The sequence below is a fragment of the Hypanus sabinus genome, chromosome 3, assembly GCF_030144855.1.
Source record: "Hypanus sabinus isolate sHypSab1 chromosome 3, sHypSab1.hap1, whole genome shotgun sequence".
Classification (NCBI taxonomy): domain Eukaryota; kingdom Metazoa; phylum Chordata; class Chondrichthyes; order Myliobatiformes; family Dasyatidae; genus Hypanus; species Hypanus sabinus.
This window is the reverse complement of record NC_082708.1, coordinates 158664040-158678506: the sequence shown is the minus strand read 5'-3', so window position 1 is coordinate 158678506 and position 14467 is coordinate 158664040. Positions and strand designations below refer to the sequence as shown.

At 36.6% G+C, this 14467-nt stretch overlaps 1 protein-coding gene across 2 annotated transcripts in view; it reads right to left on the bottom strand.

Annotated features, from left to right (window-relative positions):
* The window catches only part of rap1gds1 (RAP1, GTP-GDP dissociation stimulator 1), an 85639-nt gene that overhangs the window by 55561 nt on the left and 15611 nt on the right, over positions 1-14467 (bottom strand). The gene's annotated exons all lie outside the window — the stretch shown is intronic.

Genomic DNA, 14467 nt, shown 5'->3' with positions numbered 1-14467 from the left:
AAGTATATGATAGTGTCAAAAACTCCGGAACTCCATACCAGAACAAGAATAATAAGAGTAAAGGTCTGGAAGAAGTCAAATTAATTCATATGAAAGTGTCGAATGAACGGTCCCCAAGTTTCTTCAAATTTAATTGATGAATCAAAAATAGTACTTCTAATTTTTTCTAAACTTAAACAAGAAATAGTTTGAGAGAACCACTGAAATGTGGTAGGAGGATTTACTTCTTTCCAATTTTGTAATATAGATCTCCTGGCCATTAATGTTACAAAGGCAATCATTCGTCTAATTGAAGGGGAGAATCGACTATCATCTTCATTGGGTATACCAAAAATTGCAGTGATAAAATTGTAAATCAATTGAGGAAATGGTAGCAAATATGTCCTTCCAGTAATTATGTAAAGTAGGACATGACCAAAACATGTGGGTCAATGAAGCCACATCTAAATGACATCTGTCACATTGAGGATTAACATGAGAATAAAACCGAGCAAGCTTATCTTTAGACATATGAGCTCTATGTACAACCTTAAATTGTATTAAAGCATGTTTAGCACATATAGAAGAAGAATTAACCATTTGTAAAATTTTTTCCTGTTTTTCCGTTGAAATATTGTATTGAAGTTCTTTTTCCCATTCCTGTTTAATTCTACCTGATATCTCTGGTTGTATCTTCATAATCATATTATAAATAAGAGCCACTAATCTCTTCTGACAGGGATTTAAAGTAAAAATCATATCTGAAAAATCTATCAAAGTTGAATTAGGAAAGGATGGTAAAACTTTATACAAAAAGTTTCTAATTTGTAAATATCTAAAAAAAATTAGATTTAGGTAATTTAAATTTGTTAGAAAGTTGATCAAAAGACATCAAACTACCTTCAGAAAAAAGATCGCGAAAACATATTATACCTTTCCTTTTCCATATACTAAAAGCTTGATCTGTTAAAGAGGGTTTAAAGAAAAAATTAAGTAAGATAGGGCTATCAAGAACGAAGTTTTTTAGAGTAAAAAATTTATGAAATTGAAACCAAATTCGTAATGTATGTTTGACAATAGGGTTAGATATCTGTTTATTAAGTTTAACTAAATCAACAGGGAGAGAAGAGCCAAGAACAGAAAATAAAGAATATCCTTGTGTACCATTACATTCTAAATTTACCCACTGTGGGCACAATGGTAAATCTAAATCTAATTTCCAGTATAATAAATTCCGAATATTATTCGCCCAATAGTAAAATCTAAAATTGGGTAAAGCTAAACCACCATCTTTTTTAGATTTCTGTAACTGTCTTTTACTTAACCTGGGATTTTTATTTTGCCACACAAATGAGGAAATTTTTGAATCAATGCTATCAACAAAAGACTTAGGAATAAAAATTGGTAAGGCTTGAAATAAATATAAAAATTTCGGTAAAATCATTTTAACAGCATTGATCCGACCAACCAATGATAAGGATAAAGGATACCATCTAGTAGTAAGTTGTTGAATTTGATGAAGCATAGGTAAAAAATTCAATCTGAATAAATCTTTATATTTCTTGGTAATTTTTATACCTAAATAAATAAAATTATCAGTAACAATTTTAAATGGTATCCTGTCATTCAGTAAAGTTTGTGCATTTAAAGGGAAGAGTTCACTCTTATCCAAATTTAATTTGTAACCAGAAAAACTACCAAATTGAACCAACAAGGATAGAATAGCGGGAATAGAATTATCAGGATCAGAAATATATAACAACAAGTCATCAGCATAGAGCGATAACTTGTATAATTTCTCATTACGGGTAATACCAGAAATATTAGGGGATTCACGAATAGCAATGGCTAAAGGTTCTAATGCAATATTAAATAATAAAGGACTTAAGGGACAACCTTGTCTCGTACCATGAGATAATTGAAAAAAAGAGGATCTATAATTATTCGTAAGAACAGAAGCAACAGGTTTATAATGTACTAATTTAATCCATGATATAAAATTAGAACTGAAATTAAAATTCTTCAAGGCATTAAATAAGTATGTCCATTCAACTCTATCAAAAGCTTTTTCAGCATCTAATGAAATAACACATTCTGGGGTTGTGGGTGAGGGAGTGTAAATTATATTAATCAATTTTCTAACATTAAAAAAGGAGTATCGGTTCCTAATGAAACCAGTTTGATCTCCTGAAATAACCTATGATAGTACCTTTTCTAACCTAATAGCTAAAATTTTTGTAAGAATCTTAGAGTCTATAGTTAGTAACGATATAGGGCGATAAGATGCACATAAAGTAGGGTCTCTATCTTTTTTAAGAATTAAAGAGATAGTAGCTTCATAAAAGGACTGGGGTAGTCTCTTCTTAATAAATGCATCATTAAAGATTTCACATAGCCAAGGGGAAAGCAAAGAAGAAAAAGTTTTTAAAAATTCTATAATATAACCATCAGGGCCAGGAGCTTTCCCTGAATTCATCGATGAAATAGCCTCTCCTACCTCAGCCATAGAAATAGGAGCATCAAATAAACTTCGATCTTCATCTGTCAATTTGGGAATATTCAAATTGTTAAAAAAATTTATCCATCATAGACAGATCACCATCAAATGCTGATTGATATAAAGATTTATAAAAATCTTGGAAAGTATTATTAATTTCGTTATGATCAGTAGTCAGATTACAGTCTTGTTTACGAATTTTAATAATTTGTCGCTTAGTCGAAATAGCTTTTAATTGATTAGCTAACAATTTACCAGTTCGATCACTATGGATATAAAATTGAGCCCTGGTCTTAATTAATTGATTCTCAATTGAAGAAGATAACAATAAGCTATGTTCCATTTGCAGTTCAACTCTCTTCTTATAAAGTTCCTTGGTAGGAGTAACGGAATAAATCTTATCAATTTCTTTAATTTTATCCACCAATAAAGCTATATCTAAATATCTTTGTTTCCTTTTACCAGCAGAATATGAGATAATCTGTCCACGAATAAAAGCCTTAAAAGAGTCCCAAAGTATTCCTCTGTCAATCTCTTCGGTATAGTTTGTTGAAAAAAATAAGTCAATTTGTTGTTTTATGAAGGTAATAAATTCTGGATCTTGAAACAAAGTAGCGTTGAGTCTCCAAGATCTAGTATTAATGAAAGAGTCCGAAATCTTGATAGATAACTTCAAAGGTGCATGATCCGAAATAGCAATAGAATCATATTTACAATCAATAACATCTGCTAATAAGCTATGATCAATAAGAAAATAATCAATTCTAGAATAACTATGATATACATGTGAAAAAAACGAAAATTCTTTATCTTTAGGGTTCAAAAACCGCCATATTTCAGTAATTCCCGAATCAACCATAAAAGAGTTAATAAGTAAAGCTGATCTATTCGGAAGAGTTTGAATAGGTTTAGATCTATCCATCAAAGGATTCAAACAACAATTGAAATCTCCACCCATTATCAATATATATTAATTTAGATTAGAAAGGGTAGTAAATAAACGTTGAAAAAAATCAGGGCAGTCAAAATTTGGAGCGTAAATATTAACTAAAGCCACTTTTCGGTTAAAAAGTGAACCAGTAATCAACAAAAATCTTCCCTGTGGATCAGATATAATTTCATGATGTATAAATGAGATTGAGGGGTCTATAAGAATAGACACAACCCTAATTTTAGCAGTACAATTCGAATGAAATTGTTGACCCTTCCAGAACCTAAAAAAATGTTGATTATCCTCCCTCCTAATATGGGTCTCCTGTACAAAGATAATATTAGCATTTAGTCTATGGAATACTTTAAATATTTTTTTACGTTTAATCGGATGATTTAAACCATTAGTATTCCAAGAAATAAAATTAATAGACTTATCCATCATGCTAATATTAATTATATATAACATGAAAGGTTGAAAAAAACACATAACCCATAATTCAGGAAGAAGGAAAAATGGTACAGGAGCAACCGGAGAACATGACACCTCACCAATATTAATAATTTGAAGTCGGCCCATGAACTAAAAGCAAAAAAATAAAAAGCAAAAGCGTGAAAAAAGATCCCTACCCCCTCCCCCCACCCCTCGAAAGAAAGCCAAGCGGCAGGCGCATAAACTAACACTAATATTACCCCCATTTCAAGATGGCAGCTCCATAAAAAGATTAAAAAAAACTATATAACACCCAGATTTAAATATAGGGTTGCAAAGAGAAAATGTATATCAGAATGAAAAAAAATAATTTAATAAAAAAACGATCATTAATAAAAAAAGTATAAATATTAAAATTTGAAAGTGTAATATACCTTTAAAAAAAATTCCATGTTCAAATACAAGAAAAATGACGTTTCAAAAGCAAAGACTTATGGAAAGAAGGAACGACATTTTGAAAAAGCCATATTACAAAATATAAATGTAAGTTCAACAATCTATTAAAAAATTTAATAAAAAAAAGTTATCAAAATAGGATTAAAAAAAAGATTTAATAGACACTACAATATATAATAAAAAAAAGACCAAAAAATCCAAAACATTCGTCCCATTTCTAAGTGCAGGCAAACAAATAAATGCTTACAGAAAGCAAAGTCTTATGGGAAGAAGAAACGACATCTTAAAAAAAGTAAATTCTTATTACAAAATATAAACGTGTATATCCGAAACAGAAAAAATAATAAAAAAAAGATATTATAAAAAATTAAAAGAGCATCTATAAACGATTATGATAGTAAAAAAAAAGAAACCAGACCCGTAGATCAGGATAAGAAGTTATAACCCAGCTTCATAGGTTAAAACTTAAAATGAAATGGCATCTTCTCTCCAAAAAATCTTCAGCATAACACATAGTTCAACTTGCAATAGAAGATCGATATTCTTCAACGAATTTCTTCGCTTCTTCCGGAGTATTAAAAAATTGCTGACTGTTGTCGTTCAACGTAATTCTAAGATTCGCTGGAAATCTTAAAGCTTGTTTAAGTCCAATCGAATGAATCTCTGCCATCACTGGTTTAAAAGCGATTCTCGCTCTCATTACTTCGAATGAATAATCCTCAACAATTCGAAATGTGTTGCTATTGTGAGAAATCATACCTTTTTTACGAGCTAATCGAATTAAAAGCTCTTTCTCCTGAGGATAATGAAGGCGAACAATCACAGCTCGTGGTTTGCCACTCGCAGCCAAAAACCTCGCAACTCTGTGAGCACGGTCGATAACAGGATAAGTATGCAAACCTTCACCACCGAAAATTTCCCACAATAATTTAGAGAAAAATTCAGTTAAATCACCGGACTCAACTTTTTCGGGGATCCCGATAATTCGCAAATTCTGTCTGCGAGATCGGTTTTCGAGATCAGTAATTTTAAACTTATACTGATCTACTGTTTTAACAGTCGAGTGTACCTTCTTCTCCAGCGCTTCAATTGTACGTACTTTTTCACAAATTAATTTTTCAAGAGTCGTAATCTTATCTTCATGCCGCTGAATATCTGATGCCTGCGATTGAAGCTTAGTATCAAGCGATCTAACAACTCCTTCAAGTTCAGATATTTTCATGGTAAGCTTATTTTCCAAACTTGCCAGTTTACTATCCAATTTACTTTCTAGCCTGCTTTCCAAACTTGCAAGTTTAGCATCCAGAAGATGAGAAATAGCGTCGATGGATAAAGGATCCTTAGACAATTTCTTGCTTGTAACCATTTTAAGTTTGACAAGATTAAATCAAATATTGTTTTAGGAAAAAAAAAGTTAATCAAAAGTATCAACTCATATGATTAGGTTCGAAAAGATTTGATTAAAGGGCAATTATAGTTGAAAAAATGAAGAGCGCCTAAAAGGCAGATGCTTATGTCGCCATCTTGAAACTCCACCCCCACTTTGTTACACTATCTGCCAATTTTTTTGCCCATTCTCCCAATCTGTCCAAGTCCTCCTGCAAACTCCACTTCCACAAAACTACCTGCCCCTCCACTATCTTCGTATCAGCCACCAATTCCGCCATCCAAACTGCTGACATATAAAAGTAGCAATTTCAAAACCGACCTCTGCAGAACACTGCTAGATACCAGCAACCAAACAGAAAAGGGCCCCTTTATTCCTACTTTTCGCCTCTTGCCAGTCAGCATCTATGGAAAAAGAGTACAGTCGACATTTCAGGCAGAGACCCTTCAGCATCTTTTCCTGTAAAACCATAGGCTCATAACTTGTTAAGCAGCCTCCTGTGTGGCACCTTGTCAAAGGTCTGAAAATCCAAGCAAACAACATCCTCTTATTCTCCTTTGTCTATCCTCCCCATCTGGCAGGCAAGATTTCCTAATAAAGAAACGATGCTGACTCTGGTCTACTTTATTACGTGCCTCCAAGTACCCTAACACCTCGTCCTTAATAATGGACTTAAACATCTTCCCAACCACTGAAGTCAGGCTAATCAGCCCACAATTTCCTTTCTTCTGCCTCCCTCTCTTCTTTAAGAGTGGAGTGACATTTGCAGTTTTCAAGTCCTCTGGAACCATTCCCAAATTTAGTGATTCTTGAAAGATCATTACTAATGCCCCCACAATCTCTTCAGTTACCTCTTTCTGAACCCTGGGATGTAGACCATCTGGTCCAGGTTACTTAGTTACCTCCAGACCTTTCCGCTTCCCAAGTATCTTCTCCTTAGTAATAGCAACTACACTTATTTCTGCTCCCAACACTTGAATTTTTGGCATATTGTTAGTCCCTTTCACAGTGAAAACTGACGCAAAATACTTAAATTCATCCACCATTTCTTTGTACTACCATTACTACCTCTCCAGCATCATTTTCCAGTGGTCCAATATCCACTACTGCCTCCCTTTTGCTCTTTATATATCTGAAAACTTTGGTATACTTTTTAAAAAATATATTATTAATTAACTTACATTTGTATATAATCTTTTCTCTCTTTATGGCTTTTTTTAAGTTGCCTTCTGTTGGTTTTTAAAAGTTCAACAATCCTCTAACTTCCAACTAACCTTTGATATATTATACCCTCTTTTGCTTTATGGCATCTTTTACTTCCCTTGTCAACTACAATTGCATCATTCTCCCTTTAGAATACTGCTTCATTTTATTTATTTAAAGATACAGCAGAAATAAGCCCTTCCAGCTCTTTGAGCTGTATTGCCCAACAACCCCAATTTAACCCTTACCTATTCATGGGACAATTTACAATGCTCAATTATCCTACCTGGTCTGTCTTTGGAAAGTGAGGGGAAACCTGGAAAAAACCCACACAATCCACGGGGAGGACATACAGACTCCTTATAGAGGATGCCGGCATTGAACACTGGACTCCGACACCTTGAACTGAAGCAACATCATTCTAACTGCTATGCTACCATGGTGCCTGTCTTTGGAATGTATCCATACTGCACCTTTGCTGTTCTGTCATCATCCCTAATAGTGTACTCTTCCAATCAACTTTGGCCAGCTCCTCTTATGTCTGTGCAATTCCCTTCACTACACCGTAATACTGGCACACCTAACTTTAGCTTCTCCCTCGCAAACTGCAGGGTGAATTCTATCATGTTATGACCACCGCCTCTTAAGTATTCCTTTACATTAGGCTCCCTAATTAAATCTAGTTCATTACACAACATCCAATCAAAAATTGCCTTTCCCCTAGTGGGCTCAACTACAAGCTACTCTAAAAAGTCATCTTACAGGGATTCTACTAATTCCATCTCTTGAGATCCAGCACCAGCTTGATTTTCTCAATCTACCTACACATTGAGATCCCCCACAATCATCATAACATTGCTTTTATTAAATGCCTTTTCTATCTCCCAATGAAATATATATCTCACATCCTAGCTAATGTTCAGGGGGCCTGTACATAACCCCTATCAGGGTTTTTTTCACCCTTGTGGTTTCTTAACTCTACCCACAAGGATTCTACATCTTCTGCCCGGATGTCACCACTTTCTAACAAAAACACCCCACCACCTATTCTTTTGATATAAGGTCTATCCATGGATGTTAAACACCCAACTATGATCTCTTTTCAGCCACAACTCAGTGATGCCTACAATATCATACCTGCCAATCTCTAAATGTGCTACGAGTTCATTTAGTTTATTCTGTATATTGAGTGCATTCAAATACAACACTTTTAGTCCTTATTTTCACCCTTTTCAATTTTGCCCTCATGTTACACTTCAACTCATCTGACAGCAATTTTGCCCCATCACCTGCTTGTCCTTCCTCAGTCTCACACCACCAAAAAATGTTCAATGTTGACCTGTATACCAACAGTCTCAGTCCAATCACTTCAGTTCTTATCTCTCTGCCATGTGTGCATATTAACTTGGGAAACTAATTTGGTATGCAAAAGAAATAAAGAGGAATCATGCATAGGCTGACTGATGAAAATAGGAGCTATTCAGGAAAATACTGGAATAATGGATTAATTTCATTAGAAAAAGGCTTGAAAGAAAAGCAGAAATAGTAAATAGGATCCTGTCAACAAATAGATTAAAAGATGGCAGGAAAGCAAGTGGCAGTAGATGTCATGCTGAGGCTTTACAAGGCAATGGTGAGTCCTCACCTTGAGTATTGTGAACAGTTTTGGGCCCCTCATCTTAGAAAATATTTACTAGCATTGGAGAGTGCCCAGAGGAGGTTCAAATGGATGATTCCAGGAATGAAAGGATTATCATACGAGGAATGCTCGATGGCTCTGGGTCTGTACTCGCTGGAAATCAGAAGGATAGGGGGGGTGGGTGGAATCTCATTGAAACCTTTTGAATGTTGAAAGGCCTAGACAGAGTAGATGTGGAAAGGATGTTATCATGGTGGGAGCGACTAGGACAAGACGGCACAGCCTCAGGCTAGAGGGATGGCCTTTCAAAACAGATGTGGAGAAATTTCTTCAGTGAAAGGGTGGTAAATTTGTTGCCACGTGTAGTTGTGGAGGCCAGGTCATTGGGTGTATTTAAGGCAGAGATTTATAGGTTCTTGATTGGACCTGGCATCAAAGGTTACGGAGAATAGGCCAGGAACTGGGGTTGAGGAGGAGATTAAAAAAAAGGGATCAGCCATGATTGAAAGGCATAGCAATCTTGATGGGCCAGATGGCCTAATTCTGCTCCCTATGCCTAATGTGGTTTGATGTCATGTGTGTTTCAATAATGAAGAACACGAGAATGAGGAAAGGCTACAAAGATAGATTACTACAAAGGATTAAAAGGATTATTGAAATGACAGTGAAGGAATAAAAACACCATTGAGAAATTTTGATGAACAGGTAAATATGGAATCATGGAATCACAAAATGCTGGAAGAACTCAGCAGGTCAGGAGTGTCTGTAGAGAGGGATTAAGAGTCCACATTTCGGGCCGAAACCCTTTATCAACCCGTGTGCAGGGATTCACACAGAAAAGCACAGAAGACATTTGATGGAGATGGATGGCTTTAAAAGATAGAAGTCAGGCATTTACTGACATCTATCCACAATGATCAAGTGGTAAAAGATTGGAACATTAGGGCTGCATGATCACCATTCAGATTTGGCAATGAATGGCTGGGCTAGATGTGGGAAGGATACAGTAATGTTTGAGCTGGATGAAACAGATGCATGAAGAAAGGAATCCACAAGGATTGAAAAAAAATAAAAATTCTTATCTTGGCTCTGTGAGCCAAATGCTAACTATGTATTTTTTTTAGAGTATGCTTTTTTTGGGCTGCGTGACCTGGTATATAGGGTGAGATTTAAAGTACAACTATGGATATTAAACATTTTTTTGGTCCAGATTAGGATGTTTCGTATGATTCCACTTTAAGATAATTATATTGAACCAGCGCTCCTCACAAAAACCTCCTTCACTTGAGCAAATTTTCAAAATGTACCACTATTTGATTCAATACCAATACAAGATAAGGCAAATTAAGTTGTTCCTGCAACACACACAAAATGCTGGTGGAACGCAGCAGGCCAGGCAACATCTATAGGGAGGAGCGCTGTCGATGTTTCGGGCCGAGACCCTTCGTCTGAAAGGAATGATAGTAAGTAGGAGAGGGAGGGGAAAATGCAAAATGATAGGAGAAGACTGGAGGGGGTGGGGTGAAGCTGAGAACCAGAAAGGTGATTGGCAAAAGGGATACAGAGCTAGAGAAGAGAAAGGATCATGGGACGGGAGGCCTAGGGAGAAAGAAAGGGAGAGGGGAGCACCAGAGGGAGATGGAGAACAGGCAGAGTGATGGGCAGAGAGAGAAAGAAAAGAAAAGGGAGGGTAGAAAAAATATATCAGGGATGGGATAAGAAGGGAAGGAGGGGCATTAACAGAAGTTAGAGAAGTCAATGTTCATGCTATCAGGTTGGAGGCTACCCAGCCGGTATATAAGGTGTTGTTCCTCCAACCTGAGTGTGGCTTCATCTTGACAGTAAAGGAGGCCGTGGATAGATATATCAGAATGGGAATGGGACGTGGAATTAAAATGTGTGGCCACTGGGAGATCCTGCTTTCTCTGGCGGACAGAGCATAGGTGTTCAGAGAATCGGTCTCCTAGTCTGCGTCGGGTCTCGCCAATATATAAAAGGCCACACTGGGAGTACCAGATACAGTATACCACACCAGCCGACTCACAGGTGGAGTGTCGCCTCACCTGGAAGGACTGTCTGGGGCCCTGAATGATGGTGAGGAAGGAAGTGTAAGGGCAGGTGTAGCACTTGTTCTGCTTACAAGGGTAAGTGTCAGGTAGGAGGTCAGTGGGAAGGGATGGGGGGGGGGAATGAATGGACAAGGGAGTCATGTAGGGAGCGATCCCTGCGGAAAGCAGAAGGGGGGAGGCTAAGATGTGCTTGGTAGTGGGATCCCATTGGAAGTGGCGGAAGTTACGGAGAATTATACGTTGGATCTGGAGGCTGGTGGGGTGGTAGGTGAGGACAAGGGGGACCCTATGATGAATAACCCGCAAGATTAGAATTCTGAAAATTTAGAACACTACCAGGAAGTTTTCTCAAAGTAAGTAAAAATTATTCAGTACACAATTTATTTAATTGATTTAAATTAGTTTAAAAGCAATGAAAATTGTCACTAAATTAATAGCAGACATTACTGTTAGAAAAAATGAAATTATAAACATGACAAAATCTAACATATCACTTGCAAGTTATACTTTAGATTATCAGGCATAATCATATTTGAACTGAAGCCATATCCATTGAATTAGACAGCATTTTCAGATTATCTTGATCTGAAATTAAATCTACACATTTATAACTCTTGCATGAGAAACCTACCAAAGCTTCAAATACAAATCCTACATTTATTTCCATTTAGCTTTAATGCATTTGATTTCCCTGCTCTTGTTTCATTTTTTGCATTTTGAAAAAGGAAATCCTTTTAAACTGCTTCATTAGAGACCTATCTGGTTAAAGTTTTGTTCTGATTATGCATTCTGTTTTTCATTATTTCCTGCTTTACATCAGAACAGCAGCAAAATTGTTTAACATATTTTGAAACTTTTTATACCATAATTATAGGGCCTAAAAAGGAATAAAAGGAAAAAATACATAATTAATTACACAGTAATGATTTATTATTCAGCTTAGTTTTGATTTGAATGCTGGCTTGTATCATGTGTATTGCATATTTGCTGCATGGAAAAAGAATAAGGCAACCTTGCATTTGGAATCGTGGATTAGAAACACACTAACAGCCTGATGGTTCTTTGCCAATACTTCCATTACTTACAACAATGAATAACTGCAGCTCATCTACTGAGGATCAACTTTATTTGCCATACATGTGTATTAGAAATTTGCTGTTATGAGCAGGCCTGACATGCAATGAAAACAATATTCAATAATTATAAAGAATTATAACAAAAATAAGGTTAGAGTTGGAGCGATGGAGGATGAGAGATAACCTGATAGAGGTGTACATGATGATGAGAGGCACTGATTGTGCGGATAGCCAGAGGTTTTTTCCCAGGGCTGAAATGGCTAACACAAGAGGGCACAGTTTCAAGGTGCTTGGAAGTAGGTACAGAGGAAATGTCATAGGCAAGTTTGTTTTTTTGTTTACACAGAGTGGTGAGTGCGTGGAATGGGCTGCTGGCAATGGTGGTGGAGGCAGATATGACAGGGTTTTTTAAGAGACTCTTGGACAGGTACAGGGAGCTTAGAAAAATAGAGGGCTATGGGTAACCCTAGGTAATTTCTAAAGTAAATACATGTTCAACGCAGCATTATGGATCAAAGGGCCTGTATCGTGCTGTAGTTTTTCTGTGTGCTTTAGAGCCTAAAGTACATATATGGAATGAAATGTGCACAAGTACATAAATACCAGCATGTATTTACAATGTAAACAGCATTATAAAATGTGGTTTAAAGTGTTTATTGTAAAGTGTAGTGACTGAGGTAATAGATGGGGGGGGGGGGAGCAAACTAGAATAGTTAATCAAATTAATTGCCTAGGAAGAAATTTTTAAGAGTGCTGTGAAATTTTTGTTTAATAGCTCTACAGTGCTTTCCAAAAATGGAGATTTTGCAAAAGGCAGTTTGCTGGCAAAGTAGCATCCACAATGATTTCTGCTCCCTGCTTTTTTGACCTGGGCATACACAAGTTCTGCAGTAATGGTAAACTGCAGCCACTGACCTTTTCTGCTGACATGACAGCTCACTGTCGATTTTGTATAGTGCGAGAGGATGCTGCATCAAACCCAACAATAATGGCTGATGTGAGTTTTACCAACTGCATCCTCTTCCGAGCCGTTTTGTCAATGAAGAGGATATGTCTCTCCCATGAGGTCTTGCAAAATAATGATGCCCAGGAATGCAAATGTTGGAACAGAGCCCACTGTAGTTTTTTTTATGATGAGTGGGTTGAGAGGAGACTCATTTCTTTTGATAACAATATGCCCCTCCATGATTTTAAGGGCACTTAACTCCAAACTGTTGTAATTGCATCAGGACACTAGCATGTTTATTTCCTGGTGGTATTTAGATTAGTCACCCCTGGTGATTAATCCAACATTGACTGCAATCTATCAGTTTAATTGATGATCACTGGAGATGTAGTCATTAGAGTAGAAAGAAAAAATAGGAAAGAGAGAACACACCTCTGTACAGCAAGAGTGCTAATTGAGCAGGATGTGGAGATGTGCTTGCCTAGTGTAAATACTGCCTCCCATCAAAGTTTGTGATCTACCTACTAATGGGACCTGGTACATTAAGTCTGGAGAATTTTGCTTGCTGAAGCTCTGTTGATGGTATTGAAAGCTGAACTGTAGTCAAAGAAAATCACAAAATATGTTATGGGGAGGCTAGGTGCTGTAGTATAACATTCAGATCAATATTAACTGCATCAGCCACAGATCCGTCAAGTGCTGTAGCCAAACTGCAGTGGACCTAGAACATTTTTATCCATGGATTTGAGAAATGACATGACTAGCCTTTCAAAAGTCTTCATTGCTACTGATGTGAGTGCAACTGGCCTGTAGTTAAATACAGTGATCTTTCATTTTGGGGACTGCAATAACAACATTTCTTGAAATATATTGTAGTGCATAGGTAGATTGACTGAAAATGTCTAAGACTGTGGATAGCCATTAGTGCAGTGTTTAACAATAGCAAGGGAGGCAGTCAAATCACTATTTTAGTGCTATCCATGTATTCTCTACTATCCAAAAATCTGTTCATCTGCTTTGAATGGAATCAATGACAAAATCTCCAAAGGACCTGAAGGTACAGGGTTCAGAAGAAATTTCTCAACACTTTCGTCCCAAACTGTTCACTAATTTCTTTGCTGAGAAAAACAGCCAACCTGAATCCATCCTGTAAAACCCACCAAAAATTGTATTTTTAAATAGGTTACCACACATTCATCCATTCTTGAGAATCAAGGCATACTCTATTAATCTCTCATCTGATAATCCCATCATCCCAAGAACCAATCTGATGAACCTTTTCTGCGTTGTTGCATAACAGTATCCTTCGTCAAGGAAACTAAATGTGCATCATACTCCAATTGTGGTCCCACCAATGCACTATTTAAATACAGTGGGATACCTTGTGTTTAAATCCATCTGCAATAATGGCCAACATACTATTTGTTTTCCCAATTGCCTGCTGCACCTATAACTAACCTTGACTGACATGGTAAAGGACACCAGACTGCAATCAACATTTCTCACTATGGTTTTCCTAGCCAAGTGGAAATGTTTAGTTTTTCTTATGGTGCACAGCCGATACTCAACTCCATTTTACTGATCCATTAACTGCCAATTAAAGCAAGAGGAAGATACAGAAAGCAAGTGAGAGTTCAGCGTTGACTGCCTTCCTTTTGATCCTTGCCAAAGGAGTCTGTGAGTGTCCTATCACTGTGTGGCTTGCTGTCACAAATGTATAGGCTTTTCTGCGTCATGTGGTGTCCCTCTGTTTCAATGAATGTCGGTGATATCGTAGGATGGCATTGTGGCTCCGCATTTGAGAACTATTCCTTTTATAGACTGTGGACTGTTTCAGGATTTTTTTTTTACA